The following is a 14725-nucleotide window of genomic DNA, read 5'->3' as shown; positions in this document are numbered from 1 at the left end:
ATCTTACATATATGCGGAAAAAGTATGGTAAAGGATTCTCCCCCTCCCAAATCCCCACCAGATTTTCTGTATTATTATTCAAATAATACAGGGAGAATGAGAGACAAAGGTAGTATTTCCTACTCCTTAGTTTCCCCCTTCTTAAAGGAGTAAAGTTTCCACAGCTATTACCTTAGTACAACTGAGCTCTATTAAATGAGCGTGGTGTGTTCTTAAAAGACTACTGGTTGGTGGGGGTTTCACCAATGGCTCCATCTGCTAGAGGCTGCTGAAATTCAGCTCACCAACAACTCTTTGTGGTCAGTGTTTTTTCCTGCTTTTCCAGAAACAGAATGGGAGATTAATTCTAGCAAAAACAAGGCAAGGAATGTGGTGACATCAGAAAGGCAGCACGAGGGCAACTACAGTGATATAATTACTCTGAGGTACTTCCTCCATCCTAATACAGGCAGGATTTACATCTTTTGATATTGACCTTTGAGTAAGAGCCAGGAAGAAGCTTTTTTAAATGCAAACTCAACAGCTGTGAGTCTACTCAGAGGAGTGAGAACAACACACCTATGTGAAGACCACCACCTGGAGAACACAACTCCTCCATATTGACTGTGTGTTAATATAAAGACACCTTATTTTAACCCACTGAGTTTTCAGAACTCTACTGGAGAATAAAATCTACATTCCCAAGAAAGCACAGAATGCATCTCACAAAAAAAAAAAAAAAGAAAAGTACCAGCCCAAAACCAGACAGGCATTTAGAAGACTCTACAGGCTCAGAGATGACTGACTTTTATCTTCATAAGTATTTTAGCATCTCAAAGGTACAAGGTAAGAAGTTTCTAACTGCTTTCCTCTGACAAGCCCCCAAATCCAGTCAGGCTAAAGACAAACACCCTGCTGGTGGCTAGACAGACTTAGTTGTTTATCCTCTCCTATGCTTTGAAAACCCTACTTGTCACCTACATGCCTGTCCCTGAATATTTTTAAAATGTGACCTGGTAAGTGTGATTGAACCCCAGTCAGCAACTCAGTACCACACAGCCTCACTCCCCCACCCCAGCTGGATGAGGGGACAATCAGAAAAAGATAAAACCCAGGGGTTCAGATAAGAACACTTTAATAACTCAAGTAAAATATAATAATAGTAATTATCATGATGATGAAAAGGAGACTGAGAGACAGGAATAAAGCCCAAAACCCATGAATGCTGCACAATCCACTGCTCACCTCCCCTGAGCGATGCCCAGCCCAGGCCCCAGGCAGTGATCGGTGGCCTCTGGGCAACTCCCCCCACTTTCTGTCCCATGGTGTGGGGTATCTTTTGGCCAGTTCTGCTCAGCTCTCCTGGCCACAATCCCACCCAGCTGTTTGTGCATCTGCTGCACTGGTAGAGCACGAGACAGCGAGAAGTCCTTGAGTTAGAGCAAGCACTACTTGGCAACAGCTAAACCCTCAGTGTGTTATGGACATTGTTCTCTTATTAAATTCAATACAACACAGTACCAGCTACTAAAAACAAAATGAACTCTATCCCAGCTGAAACCAGGATTTAAGGCTAAGGCAGAACACCAAAACCAGTGTGAAAGTAGCTTGTAGTATTAGCCATTAACATTCAGGTGGAGAGAAAGTTACATTTCTACCATTTCCTAAATTATCTTCTCAAACTTTTACACTCTTGTTGAGCATTTTCAAGTTGAGGTCAACTCATACAGGCACTTCTCTAATTTCCTTGTCTTTGAGCTGAACCTTTGATTGAGGATGACAAGTCTTGCAAGGACAATTTAAAACTGACACTTGGGCCAGCAATTGCCAATCACCCCTTCATGTGCACTAGTCATGCATTCTGCAGAGCTGAGGGGTTTTGACTTAACCTCATTTCACTTCTGACAATCTTTACAAAGGAATTATTTGCAGCTGCTACAATGTGTGATGGGTTTGAACTCAGGTCAGGGAGATTGAATTAAAGCAGAGGGCATCCTCGTGATGAAATCATACCAACTTTTCCAAATAAAATTACTTATCCACACACAACAAAGGATTGAATAATGTAAGAAGGTGTCCTTTCATGATGGGGATTTTCTTCTCATGAGAACAGGTTTTGCTTTACTGTCAAAAATATTTAAAGGTCATGGGCATCATAACCTACAGCAATCCATTTCAATCTGTGAAAAATGCTTTACATCTCCCCCTACTAAACTAATTTGGTAGCTTGAATTCAGTGGCTGTACTTCCAGCTCAGCTGCTCACCTCACAGACTATCTGTGTTTTGTGGTGCATCCCACCTTGTTGCATCACAGGACCCCAGGTTCATTTCTACACTGCTGGGTTGTGAATACAAAGTTTAGGTGGCCACAAAGATGTGTTTTCTGAAGGTTTGCATTTAACACACTGCCTGCCCCACTGGCACCCTGTAGACACAGGGATGCATCGTTAGCACCAGAGTGATGCTGTCTCTTTGGGAAGGGAAGTGACTGCCATCAAAAGAAGCATCAAAACAAACTACCTGTCGTCAGACAAATTAAGTGTGATAAGGTTAGATCAGTTCAATCTCAGGAGGAGTGGAGGATGGCAGCAACACACCCCTGACACCAAAGGGATGCACACTGGAAAGCTCGTTTCAGCATCACTGCCTCCAGCCCTGGTCACTGCTTTGAGATGAGGACACTATCTCCAAGAGCAGCCCTGAACAGTGAAACTCCTGCCAGGCAGCTGCATCTGGGATGGCTTCCAGTGCCCCTCTGACCTGCAGGGGACTGTCCCTGGCACAGAACCACTCCAATAGAGCCATTTCCCTCTAAAGGGGCTGGGTGTGGCTGCCTGGCTGTCCCAGCACAGCCTGTGCTGGCCTCCTCTGCTACCTATTCTTGACAGAAGGATCAGCCACAGCTCAGAGCCCGTGCAGCCCTGGGGAGCTGGAGTCAGTGGCTGGCTCTGTGAGGACACCCAGCTGTCCCCTGCCACCAACACAGAGGCCTCAGAAACACTTGATCCTACAGTACTTTAAACATGCCATTTTTCCCCATTACACTTTTCTATCTTGTAAGGGCAAGTCAGGGGTGTTTAAAACAGAGATGCCTCACGAAGCCAAGGTTACAAAAATAACCCAAACTTTTTATTAAAAACAAACAATCCCTTCACCCCAGCCACAAGTACCACACTTTTATGAGCTCTAAGGATACTAAAGACACTAAACTTCAATAACTTCACTTGGTTAACAACTGCTTGAATGTGCAGGGCAGCATCTAAACAAACAAAACAACTAGTATTGGATTTCTTCCTTAAGGTCACTATGTGGATCATTTCTTTAAAACTCTAACACAGATTCCTAGAGCAGCAGAAAAAAAAAAAAAAATCAATGCTGGAATCTCAAGTGGAGCAGAGCAGGTGACTTTAAAAGATAATAATGTGCCTTAGTGGCAGAAGCTGTTCAGTGTTGCACCGAAATGAGTCATTCCTTAGCCCTGCCACGCACAAAGTGGTGCAGATTTGGGCTTCCTGTCCCATACAAAACAGAGACTCTGAGTACAAATATTTTTCCTTTAATTCCCAGCCTGCAAGGAAGAATGTCATTATCAATGTGACTTTGAAAAAAAACGCTCCACATGCACTGCATTACTCAGATTTGTTCTCTTCATGTGTTCAAAGTTAAACAAACATTTCTGCATTTCACTCCCGTTATCTCAAAGTCACAGGAGGGAAATCTGGATTCTTCTCTGGCTCCTCCAGCAGCAATAGATGCTCAGCTCTTTATTGCACTCACCTAACAATGAGAAACTTTACTATTTCCAATAATGCACAAACAAGAGAGGCCCCAGCACTGAGTTTACCTTTCTGTCAGTCTTTTTATTCACCAAAATTAATATATATTTATTTTTAACCAGGTTTTTTTATAAGACAACTACCCAAAGCAAATACAGAAATATGAATTAATATACCATTTTCACTCCATGCATATTGCAAATCAGTATTCCAAATTGTAAAGACTGCACTTAATCTAATTATGTGTTAAAAGGGATTGTTCCGCTTTAACTTGCAGAAATTACTAATTCACATTTTCTGTTTAGTCTGCTTTCTTGGGAATACCAGAAATACTGTCTTACAAAGAACTGTACAAGCTCCTCATCTGTAAAAGGCACAGTTTCTTCCTGGAGTAAAAATAAAACTGACAAAGGAATCCATTTTTAAAAAAACATGTCACTAAAGGATTTATGACTTTCCTTCATTTTTTTTTTTCCCCCACAACTAGCACAGATTTCTCTTTCTCAAGGTTCATTTCTAGCATTCTGTGTAACTAAAGTCTGGGGATTGGGTTGGGGTTTTTTTTTCAGACACTAAAGCAGCTTCTTGTAGTAGGTAATGTCAGCCTTGGGTGCAGACAAGAATGAATTAAACCTCAAATACTGCATTTTAATGGGAATCAAATTAGATTGGTCTCATCTTCGGTGGCACTTGTCAACACTACACACCAAATCCCTACTGGCTGTGTTGTCAATTTACCTAAGTTTTTTTTTCTCTTCTCTGTCCACAAGGAAAGGTCTTTCTTGATCCCCTGGCAAAGCAGGGAAGCTCTGCCTGCCCAGGAAAGAATTTGTGGACAAGCTTTCAGATTCCTCTCATCGACAGCTGAAACATTGACAAGTGTTTTACCTGTCGTTATGTAAAACTGTTAACACATGTTTCCATGCCACTTATAAATGCAGATCCACATATACAGACTAAATTAACATAGTCTATAATAAGCCTCACTAATCCTCCAACTAAGAACAGATTGACATTTAAAACTGTCAGGAAAATTCAATGCCTGAAAAGGATTTATCTGCACAAGCCCAAACCTTTTCAGTTGCTCAGGATCATAATAAAAGACTATAAAAGGGAAACAAAGACTTGGGAAACCTTGTGTCAGCTGATGGCAATAACAGAACTGCAGAACCCTCAGAGGAGCCAGGAGTTCATTGCTGGTACCTGGGGCTGTGCCCTGAGCCAGTGCACACAAGAAGGTCACAATGCTCTGCTCCCTCCCCCTCCGTTCTCTGATTACTTTGCTGTTTCACAGCAGTGGAAACCACGTCTAGATTTACACATACACATAGTCTTAGGGGCATCCAGGGCCCTTCACCTGTTTATCTACAGCAGGTACATTTGGATTTTACTCTCTTAAGGACTGCTGTCCCTTCAAGGCACTCATCATACCATACATTCCTACAATGGCCCATCCAGGACATGAAAGCTCCCACACGGCCAATAAAAAAATCACACATACAAGAAACACTGCTCTGGTTTCCTTGCCTGAAAAGTTCTTCAGTGCAAGGACTGCCTTTGAATTGTGTGCACAGTAACCTGAGCCAGGCCTCTACATGCTGCTTTAATATAAATAATTTTACAAACCCAGGCTAAGGTAATTAGTGCAATGCTGTAACTCACAGCAGGTGGAGCTAATCTTGTGTGATCCAAGAACACCCCAAGAAGCTTCTCCCACTTCTTTTCATCAGGAGTTTCTCCACTCTCCTCCCCCCCATCCCCTACCACTTAAACCAGATTTATTCCTGGAAAGCAGTTTTGTCCACACACAGATCACACATTAGAACTGACTTAAAGAAATTTTATCTGCTAGTTAATCCAACACCACTGTAAGAAGTTTCCTCTATTGTTTTCTGAAGTAAAATTGAGCTCCTTGGTACTACTATGCTGCACATGGCCTTAGATTAATGTCTTTTCTACTTTTTCACTGATGAAGGAGTTGTCAAATAAACGTGCCCTTTAGCTAGCTGTCAGGGAAAAATAAAGCCTCCTGTGGCATTCAGGAAAAATAGCACAGAGCAGAAAGCAGGATTTTGTATCCCAAAGTGGATAAATCTATATTAGCTGAAAGCTGACTTCCACTAGAAACAAAAAAAAAAAAAAAAAAAAAAAAAAAAAAAAAAGAAAGAAAGAAAAAAAAAATCAGTTCCCCACTGAAAACCTCCAATCTTTTGCAAACACATTGCTATTCACAGATGGTCCCACTTTGCAGGAGTACAAACCTTCACTTTCCTGCTCCCTCCAGATGCTTTCCTCTTGCTGTACCCTCTGCAAAGCACAGCGCAGCCTCGAACAAAAAGCAGGAGATATTTCGAACAAGGGCACTGAAGCTACCCCAGGACCAGTGGGCTCTGTGCCCCTTCACACTGAGCACGAGGCAGAAATGGGCAGAGGCTCCTCCCCAGCTGAGCCAGGCTGGCTCCTCAGCAGGTACAACGAGCCCCAGGTGTGCACCCAGAGACGCCCAAGGGCACAGGTGAGCAAAGACCCAATCAGGTCTTTGTTGTGAATTTATATTTCACAGCAAAGAGAAGCAGGATGGCTTGTCTTGTGCTGCTCAGTGAGGTTTAGGAGAAGTCACACAGAGCCTGCAAGCTCTGCAGGAGCTGCCCAAGGGAGAATGATAGATTTTCAGAAAGGGAGACAAGAGCACAGGGCAGTACCCCCCCATGGGCACCCTGTTTCGTGATGCTTCAATCCAGGGCTCCAACCACTGCCCAGCCATTTCTTTGGAAAATTTCCATATCCTGTACTGCCCTTGTATTGCTAAAATCATCTCCCTCATCTTCCTTTGGAGATGAGAACAGCAGGAATTGCTCCTGTTAATGCAGCCTGACCCAGCCACACCAGAGGTCCCTAATGCTGCAGAAACAGGCTGTTCACCCAGCAAAGCACAGCTGCAAGAGGAAGGGGAGAGTGAGTTACAAACCCCTGTGTGCTGCCATCAGGAAGTTCAGAGTCAGACATTCCCCGCTGGTTCTCATAGTAAATAAAATTAGCTGAATATTTTTTACAACTGCGTCAACTGGAAACAATTTTGCTATAACCCAACTTGCACCACCCAGTCCTAATCACAAAGCAATCCAGGTAGCTGCAAATGAAGGAGCAACAGGGTTTTTTGTGGTGTGAATTCCCCTGTGAACTTGAAATTAGCAGATGTTTTTGCAGTCCTAGGTATTACTTTGTCTATAGCACTATTTCATTGCTGGGGGACATTCAGAAACACTCTGGGCTTTTACCAGATGTCTGCAAAGTAGTAGCTACTCCTTGATCCACTTGCCTTCCTGAATGCCTGAGGATATGTTCAGCATACATTTGGTAAGAGGAACTTTTATTGGTTCTACGGTTTTATGCTGATCATCATCGTGCTTGTTGTCATAAATAATAGGGTACTCCACAGGAGATGTGATTCTGGGTAACAGGACCAAGCAACTGGAAAAAATTCTCCCTAGAATAGGTTTTCAGATTTAAACAGATATCGGTTAGACTGTATGTATTTGCAAACCTATTTCTTTAGGCAAAGATTAGAAAGGAAGGAGAATCACAAAGTCAATTTTAACTGTGAATATGCACCTAAAAAGCACTTTAAATTGTATCTTTGTCTGTGGCTCATGCATTTCTCCAGTGCCCTAGAACAAGCTCAACAAGACTGAAATCTGAATGAATTATTTTAGAACTTGAAAGAAGATTTTAACTGTTGGCAGTTTTCAGTGAAGTTCTTCTCATCTGCACTTGCACCACAGGTGAATGGGAGGGAGGGAGAGAGATGGACTGAAAGAACTCTACCTTGAGCTTTGTATCTTGAGCTCTGAACAAAAACATATTCTAAACAGACAGCACAAATGTGACACTAAAGGTTTCTCCCCTGAACTCTGCTCATTTCAGATGCAAAAAAAAACCTTGAGAGCTTCCGTTGAAAGCATTGTTATGATAAAATGTGAGAGAAAAAATGCAAATGGATTGAAATCTCCCAGGTTAACTAAACAATTGCCTGAGACAGAGACCAGTCAAGGTGGTTTTCACTAGTCTGGGGAAAACAAAATGCAGCTTTTAAATAATGCTGGAAAAGTCTGGCCACTTCACTTATTTTCAGACTCAAAAACTGAACACAACGTCTGATGACAGCTGTGGAGCTCTGCCCAGGCCAGCATCTGGCCCTGAGGTCAGAGTAGAGTGCCCAAGCCAGAAAGCCTGGGGTACTGTGCACCGAGGAGCTGGGGCACAGGCAGCAAAGCCCTCGGGGTTCAAAGGGGATGGAGCAGGTACGGACTCATCAAAAGCTTCATCTCACTGAACGCCCTGGGAGGCACTTGGCACTTGTTTCTTACCTCCCTCAGAGAAAGGAGAGGGTAAAACAGCATCATGAAACCCAGAGGAAAGAACTAAAATAGCTGCTTGTGCGGGTAACTCATCCATCAGCCTTTATTTTTATTTTGCAGACTAGTGAAGAGGCCAGGGACAGAGGTGAGTATATTGAGAGCCCTCCCTTTGTGCAGCTGTGTGGTTGAATTGATGGGACAGGCCTCAAAATGACAGATGGATGCCTGTAGCTATTTGATACATTCACTGAATGAATAATAAATAAAAAGGCAACGCAGTGGCATTTAAAGGGCCTCAGTCTCTACCACCTCCCAGACAAACAGGCTGCCCAACCTCAGATTTTGCTTTACTATTCTCAAGGTCTTGTTTTACTGTTAGGACTGGGCAGAAATTGATGAAGCAGAATTTCAGTTTTTGCTGTTGAGAAACAATCCCTTTTCCACAGGATTAACCCAGATTACATGTAAATGTCTTAGACTTGTATGGTAACAAAAGGCAGCAAAGACAAGGCACAGCAGCTTCACCCAAAGCCTATTCCACTGCAGCCAGTGGAAGAATTTAAATTAGATCCTTAATACATACATGTATTATCAGAGCTGCTTTTCTTCCACATGGTGTAGGAGGATGGAGCAACAACCATAAATACAGGCATTAAGTGGGCTCCCTTCTATTACTAGAGGGACAAACTTATATCAGCAAGTTGGATCTATTTAATATACATCATACTGCCTGTAATAGAGCCTGGTAAATCCTAGCCAAATATAAGCTCATTGTTCTCCTCCACTTGCCATTCCCTTAATATCAGAGCAAATATCCTCCCAAAGAAGCTGCAGCTGCTACTCCTGAGGTGGTCATAAAAACTCATAGCAGCCTTCAGCTGTAAACATAAATATGGCCCTTAGTTTTGCTACAGATTTAGTCCACTCCCCTTCCCAAGACATTTGCTGTGATGACAAATGCTGCTGTCTGATAGCAAAGTTATGGCATCAAACAAAATACAGATGTGACTTGCCAATTTAATTTAAAATAAAACCCAAAACAACAAACCATATTGATGCTTGATTTCTTTTCGAGATATTTAAATGAAATTTTATTAATGAGATCTTGTTTAATCTACCTTACTTTCATCACTGAATTGCTGCTAGCTAAGCTTGAGGTAATAGCTGTGACACACCACCATATTCTTGTTGTTTCAGTTAAATGCAGATACTTTTATTAGAATTAGTGGTACCTTGCAAAGCAGGCTAATCTAAAGGCAGAACATCAGCATTTGCCTTTGCAGGAGCTGGACACTGCCCAGTCCCTGCCTGCTCTTCATTCCGTGACACAGAACAGGACACACCGGCTGCTCCTCTGGGTTACTCTGCCTTCCCTACGTTTTGCACATCAGAAGAAAGCTACTCTGAAGCACATCCCACTGCTCTCTGCAGGGAAGGCCCTCAACAAGCACTGCCCCAGCAGACAGCAGGACCCCCAGGTGACAGCTCTCTGCACAGCCAGCAGGTACCTGGACCTCAGGGACATGGCCAGGTTCAGGAATGAGTCACAGGATGTCCATCACAGGAGACTGGCAGCCCAAGCAGCGATTTGCAGAACCCAAGCCTGCTTTTATTCTTAGAAAAGTAAATGAAACTAATATTTTTGCTTTCCAAGGGAAGAGTGGGTACAGCAGTCCAGTCTGACTGCACTGTCACGGTGAATAGATGGTATGTTTGCAGTACAGAGAAACATGTCATGTTTCCTTTGCCAAAGCTGCTCCCAACAGGCACTTCCACCACCACCAAATAAAATCCTACTGGACATAGTATCTCTTCAAGACTTTAAAGTTCCCCTTATTTTCTGCCAGAAATAGCTCCCTTGCTTACCTGAAAAGTAAAAGGTTATTGAGGCTGTAGAGCATTTACCTCTGACAGCCTTCCTCCCAAACACAAAGTAAACACAAGTCCATCCAGTTTATGGTCCCTGCACAGACAGATGGCCAGGCAGCTGCAGCCCAAAGCAGACCTGAGGGGAGGTTTCACTCACTGCACACAATCACAGACCTCATCCTACCCTGCCTGCACCACTTTTCCCACCAAAATCTTTGAAACATGAGCATGCATGGCGACATGGATGTTTGCAGTACACTTGTGTCCCCAGCAGACTTCCATCCTGGAAGGCAACAGGTCTGAAAGGTGTAAGGTCAGGTATTATAAACCATGTTTGAAAGAGCCATCCTCTTAGAGACTTCAGCCTATAACCCCATGACTCCCCTTTTCTACAGGAAGAGGGATTTGCCGTGGATTTCTCCCTTTAGGAAATATCACACACAAATCACTTTGCTTTTGGTATATCTGCAAATTCATTTCTTCTTTCTTGAGAAAGTCCCAAAAGGACAGATTAGCTGTAGTAACTGGGAGGGCAGCTGGATGGAAAGGACCTAACATCTTATGAAAACCTGTGCATAGCAGAACCACTTCCTTCCTCCCTCCCTCCCTGACACTGTAATCCTGAAAGCTTGGTTCAGCATCTCCTGAAACCCTTCCATGAGTCCCCTTTATATAAAACAAATAAAACCGCCTGTCTTGTCAATATTTAGCAAACATTTTCCTAGCTATTGTATCTTGAATGAGGTGAAACTACAAAAGTGTTCAGAGCTCCACTGGGTTCTGCCAACCCCTTCAAAATCATATCCAGAGAGGACAGAAATAATCATACTTGCATACAGACATACCTAACACTGGACTGTACATATGATTCATGTTTTGGCCCCTAATTCAATAATGTGTTACAAGTTTTCTATGGTTTCTGTGGTTTGCTTCCTTTAATACAAAATCTGCCCCTAAGGACTTAAAGCCCCTGTAACCAAAACTGTGCAGCAGCATCTTAGGAAGCGTGGCAAAAAAATTGTACTGACAGCTTTTTTAAAGGTCACTCTATATGACACCAAAAAGTCTGCTTTGCTGGAGTGTTAGCTGCTTGTTTCACTGCTAAATTAATAATCATCTCCTACCTTGCTTTAGGGATACAAGGTCACAGAACCCTCCCAGGCTTTTCACTGCTGGAAGGATATAACGGAGATCATGAATAGCCCAACACACCCCGGGATTTACCCATCCAAGCCCTATCTCCAGGACTGACTGCAGCAGATCCCTACCTGGGAATATGGATTGGTGACAAGCAATCTCAGCGGAGGGCCCTTAAATCAAGTCACTTTGCACCATGGTCTGAGACACTTCCCAAAGCTGGTTCACCTTCAGGGCACAGCACAAAGCTCATCCATCTGCTCAGGCTGCTGCTGAGGGAAGGGGAGAGGATGTGTGGATCTGTTTACAGCAGAATGTCAGTTTGGCTGTACTTAAGTTACTCTGAAAGGCACTGAACTGAATATAGTATTTATTTTTTTATCTAACAGTTGTTTCCAAAATTTAAAAAAAAAAAAAAAAAGGCTGTCACCTTGAATCCTTTAATATGAACACTAGAGTTTGGCAAATTTGAGGTTATCGACAGCAGATTCAATTTTATGTGCACTATGAAATAAAGAGTAGATTTCAAGTTCTCAATCCTGTTTATTTCAGTGATGCACCTATTTCTATGGATCTAAATGCCTGATAAATTCCACAAATTTGGTCCTTTCACTCAAATTATATAGTTGGAGATTTTTGATTCAAATATCGGATAGCAGAATGTTTACATTCAAGCACAGAAATTTTCTGAAGTATACCAGTTTTAACTTAAATATTCAAAGACACTTCCTATAATTTATATGTTTAAATATTCTGCAGTGTAATTTTGAAAATACAAAACTAAGTAGAATCATCTGGAACTTCAGGTGGCCCCAGGATTTCAGCAGATTGTACTGAATGGCTACTGCTATGTTTTCCACAGAAAAGTAATGTTTGTGACATTTAACCTCCAGATATTTAGCCACTATCCCTTCAGAATGCAGTCATCATTACTTACTGTATTATCCATGCTGGGGAGTTTTATTATTATACAAATAAGATCCTCAGTACTGTTACTAAAATTCACCAGAAGCAGTTCACCATTTTTTCCCAGCAGTCCTGCAAAGCAGCCAGGATTAATGGTGTTTTCATGCCATGACCCATTGCCCAAATAGCCCATTGGCCACAGAACAAACGAGTCAGAACTTCTACCTCAGTCTGCTGAAGCCTTCAGGAAAGGATTACAGCCTTTCAGCAACAAAGAAAATGTGTATTTAGGATTGCTGGGTTTAACTCTCTGCTGCAGTCAAAGCTTTGCAGGTCACAGTGACCAAGACACTGAAAATACTGCATTTCATTTCACCTGCCTTAAAATAACAACGTCTTTCTGGGCTGCAGACTCTCTACAATAAGCTCATTAGCTCTCAAACGTGCTTGAATTAGAGTTTCCAAGACTCAGAGGAGTTTTAAGTGGGGTATTAGGGAAAGGTTCTTCCCCCAGAGGGTGGTTGGGCACTGAACAGGCTCCCCAGGGAAGGGTCACAGCACCAAGGCTGAGAGAGCTCCAGGAGCGTTTGGACAACACTCTCAGGCCCCTGCTGGGATTCCTGGGGCTGTCCCATGCAGGGCCAGGAGCTGGACTTTGATGATCCTCATGCATCCCTTCCAACTCAGGATATTCCATGATTCTATAATTCTAAGATTTTGAAGTCCCACCACACCACAACTCAACACTGAAGAAATTCAAGCTCCTATTCAAATTGAAAAGCTGAAAATTCACTGTGGAACAAAATTACAAAAATAGTTGCTGTTTGGGATTTTTCAAACAAGCCTAATAATATAATGTAAAAATTAGGCATTTGTAATTTTCGCATGGGAACTGTTCATTGAAATCTGCACAGCTCCTTGGAATGCAGGATTAGGTGGAGAAACAGGCAGAAAAAATTCCAACCACGTGTGCACAAGAAAAGAGTTAACTGAGTATCACTCACATTCAGATGTACCAACATTCAGCTGAAGCTGCTCTTAAGGAAACGGAGCTGGATGGTTTGTTTTGAAGCCATTCAATAGTGGAGTTGAAAAGAGAACAGTTTCAGATCAAAACCAAAGCAAAATTAAAAATTGAAAATCTTGTCAGAAAATCTGCAACATTTTGCACAATTTAAGCTTTTGATGGAGGGAAAAAATGCTTGCTATTGCAGAACTGATATTTTTAGTAGAAGCAGTGTTCCCTTTCAGCAGAATTTCTCCAAGGAAAGGGTCCCAGCTTCACTGCCTTCCTGCCATCCAGCTGATGATGCTTCTACAGCTGCAATAAGTATTAAAACTGTGACTCCCAGGGACTAGCAAAGGTACTGCATCTTCTTGCTCTCATTACAAACTCAAAACAAAGAATAAGAAAGGTGGTTTTAAATTCATGGCCACTTTAAAGGTCACAGAAAGTATTACACTATTACAAGATTAGCTAATTATATTATTTATGGAAAGCATTTGTTCTAGGAGCAGAGATTAGACATAACTACAATTGGATGTGTCTGTGACAAATCTAGAAATTAAACAAAGCTCCCCTAAAGTCAAAGGCAGGAGATTTTTTTTTCTACCGTAAAACCACTCTGGACATGCTGTCCTAGCAGGAAAACCTCCTTTCCATTATTTATTACCCTGTGAACTGCTGCTGGTAATGCTAATAGCTCTCAGCATCGTTCCTAGAGCTGAGCAACTGCTGGATGCTGAGATTTCAGCTGAGTTGGGGCCCAGTGACAAATTCAGGCTCAGTGTCTGCAGACAAACTGCAAGAAATACATTCAAATATTCCATTTGAGCTAATTTGAGGAATGAAACCTCTCCAAAGGACCAAGTTAGGAGCAAAGGAGAGAAAAAGATCAGCCTAGTTTGGGGTTAGCAAGGAATCTGCAGCTCTTGTGTCCTGGCAAAGCTTCTCGTGTCCAAAGTTTCAGAAGTGGATTACGAGGGTCTCTTTGAGCTGATTGGTCCCCAAAGCTTTCAGGATCTTTGCCAGTGGGTGCAGAAGCTTAAATAAGAATGTCATGGCTCATGTCAGAAAAGCATCTTCTGCTAGATTTCTTCTCTTTACATAATTTAACTTCAAAGCATTTTAAGGCCAAGCTTGGCAGAGGAGGTTGATTTTAAAGGTTGAGGGGGCAGAGGTTGATTTTGCAAGAAAAAAAATTCATTATAATTACTCAGTACACTTAAGCCCCTTTTTGCTCACGCTGGCTGATAAAAAGTCATTACTGATCGTAGGAGCACTCCAAAGGGATCTAATGAAGGATCAGCTCTGTGCAATGGGGGAGATAAGACAATATTAAACAGCCCAGAAAATTAGGGACAACCTAGAAAAAAACCTTGAACAGAAGGTCAAGTATAAGAATAACATGATGCATTTAAAGCCTCAGTTAGTCCCTGGGCAGTTCCTTCACTTCCTTGCAGCACATATCATGATTTACACTGGGCAGCAGGGACATGCTGTGGCAAGTGGAAAAACCCCAGTATTTTCAGTGAGTTAATCACTCAGTCACAACCTCTGCCATGTCCTACTCCCTTTGTGAGGGTGGTAGTACTCTTGTGGTCCATCACCCAGAGGAGAAACTTTTCTTGGCTGGGAGGCAGATGGATGGTGGCTGTCCTGCCGGTGAGAGAAGGTGCTGGGACTGAGGCAGTGCTTA

The sequence above is a fragment of the Myiozetetes cayanensis genome, unplaced genomic scaffold, assembly GCF_022539395.1.
Source record: "Myiozetetes cayanensis isolate MyiCay16 unplaced genomic scaffold, myiCay2020 scf15, whole genome shotgun sequence".
NCBI lineage: Eukaryota > Metazoa > Chordata > Aves > Passeriformes > Tyrannidae > Myiozetetes > Myiozetetes cayanensis.
The sequence above is the reverse complement of the archived record's forward strand: the minus strand, read 5'-3'. Positions refer to the sequence as shown.